Source organism: Tupaia chinensis, unplaced genomic scaffold (genome assembly GCF_000334495.1).
Source record: "Tupaia chinensis unplaced genomic scaffold, TupChi_1.0 Scaffold000047_1, whole genome shotgun sequence".
NCBI classification, from domain to species: domain Eukaryota; kingdom Metazoa; phylum Chordata; class Mammalia; order Scandentia; family Tupaiidae; genus Tupaia; species Tupaia belangeri.
In genome coordinates this window covers 2,995,363-2,998,077 of record NW_006159505.1, presented here as the reverse complement: position 1 = coordinate 2,998,077, position 2,715 = coordinate 2,995,363, and the positions used below count along the sequence as shown (strand labels likewise).

General features: G+C 39.7%; 1 protein-coding gene across 1 annotated transcript in view; it reads left to right on the top strand.

The window, feature by feature from the left end:
• Positions 1-1,586: 1,586 nt before the first annotated feature.
• The window catches only part of RAB6A (RAB6A, member RAS oncogene family), a 55,858-nt gene continuing 54,729 nt past the window's right edge, over positions 1,587-2,715 (top strand). The window contains exon 1 of the mRNA XM_006140972.3: positions 1,587-1,611. The gene's annotated coding sequence lies outside the window, so the exon portion shown is untranslated. The remainder of the gene's footprint in view (positions 1,612-2,715) is intronic.

Sequence of the window (2,715 nt, the reverse complement as noted above, 5' to 3'; positions counted from 1 at the left end):
ATATATATATATATATATATATTTTAAAATTCATGATAGAGTGTGTTTATGCACATGCACCTAGCATTTTTCAGACTGACTGAGCTGAGGATTGAAACAGGTTGGCATATGGCTTCCAGCTCTGTAGTCTGGTACAGCACCAGCTATATACCATGTATGCTAGGCCTGATAGTCTGATGATAAGAGTAAGTAAACAAGACAAATATGGAGCTTATAATCTAGCAGGGAAATCAAACATTAAGCATATCATTATCAGTTTGTATACCATATTACAGTAGGTTTGGAGGTTAACAAGAATGTTAAACTTTCAAGGACCTCATTGAAGAATCAAATTCAAAATGCTTAATAATAAATTTTTAATGTTTTGAATAAAAACTTCTATTTAAAAAAAGAGTTATTGAGACCAGCAGTTAGTGTAATGGCTATGTCACTGGATTCACATGTAGTCGAGCACAGTTCAAGTCCTGGACCCCGGCGGATTAAACTCACACTGGGCACATGTGCGTGCATGCCCAAGATCCCAAGAGGAGAATGGAGGAGAAGGGATTGCGGCGTGGCCATCCCCCCTGGGAGGTGATTTCTCACTTTCTATCTCTGTCTCTCTCTTTCTGGCAAGCGCACGCGCCCTGTAATGAAAACCTCCCCCCAAAAAAGAAAAATAAAAAAAGAATTAGTATTTTAATTTTATTTATTCTTTTATTTTTTTTTAATTTGACCAGAAAGACACAGAGAGAGAGAGATTAAGAGAGGGAAAGTCAGAAAGCAAGGCACCAGGTCCAAGATTTGAACCATGGTCGGCCATGTGAGAGTCCAGCGCCCTTATCTACCACACCACCTGCCAACCCCTTGAATAAAAACTTTTTTAGAGATTTTTGCTATAGGGTGTGTGCACTTGCCAGAGAGACAGGGAAAGACAGAAAGTGAGAAATCACCCCTCTGGGATGGCCATGCAGCAGTCCATTCTCCTCCATTCTCCTCTCAGGAATTTGGGCACAGATGTGTACACGCCCAACATGAAGTTAACCTGTCAGGTCCAGGACTTGAATCACAGTCAACTCCTTGGGAGTACAGCAGCATAACCATTGCGCCATCTTCTGGTCCCTGAATAAAAATTATTGATATCTAAGCAATTTTGGATTTTGAATAAAAGCTTTTCATGTGTAAGCTATTTTGCATTTCTTCATATATATATGTGGTGTATGTGTGTGTGTATCTTCATATATGTGTGTGTATACATACATACATACATATATTTATTTATTATTTAATATAGTGGGCCAGCCCATGGTGTGGTGATTAGGGCAGCTGGGTGCCACATGACTGACTATGGCCATGGTTTGAGAAACACATCAGGCACACGTGTACGTGCCCAGAAATCCCGAAAAGAAGGAGAGATTAAAGAGAAGGTATTGGTATGTGATCTTGTCTTATGGAGAGTGCTTTCTCGCCTCATCCCAGCCCCTCAGACCCACTGTGAGTGCACATTGCTCTCTAGCAAAGTTTTTATTTATTTATTTATTTATTTATTTATTTATTTGTTAGAGGATGTGTGTACTTGTCATCAAGATAGAGAAGAGCGAGAGGAGGGAGAAATCACCACTTCCCGATGAGGTATTGTCACGCTGCCATCCCTTCTCCATTTCTCCATTAAGTTGGGATTTGGGGCAAGCACACGCAAATACCCATGGTGTTTTTTGAGCCATGGTGCCAGGATTCAAACTGCAAGGTTGGTCACGTGAGATCCAGCTCCCATAACCAGCAGGCCACTGATCCAGCCCATTCTCACTGTATATTTTATATGCTTTTTTTGTTTTTTCAACACTTTTTAACTTTCTGTCAAGTGCATGATCCTTTTTCTGTCTTCTGATACTTTTCGATTTACTTTTTGCAGATTAAGATTAATGTTAAATAATAGTAGTAGGTATATTGTTTCTAATACTACTGTAAATCTAAAGTTTTATCTTTAAACACATATTTGTACAAAAATTTTTTGAAAAACAAATACTCAAAGTTTTTGTTGTTTGCTATAGGGTGTGGAGAGACAGACAGTGAAACAGAAAGTGAGACGTCACCCCCCAGAGGGGACGGCCATACTGCAATCCCTTTTCCTCTATTCTCTTCTTGAGATTGTGGACACACATGCACACACACACACACACACACACACACCCCATGTGAGTTTCAAGCCAGTGGTGTCCAGGACTTGAACCACAGTCAACTACATTGGAGTCCAGCTCCACTTGCTGGCCCCCATATACCCAAGTTTTAAGATTGGCTACATATGAATATTATAGTATAGGTAATTTCCACTTTCTTCTTGATCCTTTCTGAAATGCTTACTTTATAACATGCACTTTGTTCTTTTCTTCTTTTTTTTCCTCTTTTTTTTTTTTTTTTTTTTTTTTTTCAGAGAATGCCTGGGGTAGCCAGAGAAAGACAGAAAGAAAGCAGGTTGGGGAGGGGGAGACCATCTAATGGGACATGGTCATGCAACAATCCCTTCTCCCCATTTTTCCATCTCATCAAGATTTAGGGCATGCGCTCACACCCAGTATTTTTATTTTTTTAAAGAATTATTTTATTTAACTTTATTATTATTAATTTCCAGTTTCATCAGAGAGAGAGAGAGCAAGAGAGAGAGAGAGGGAACCAGCAGTTAGCATAATGGCTATGTTGCTGGACTCCCACGGAGTCGACCACCGTTCGCGTCCCAGA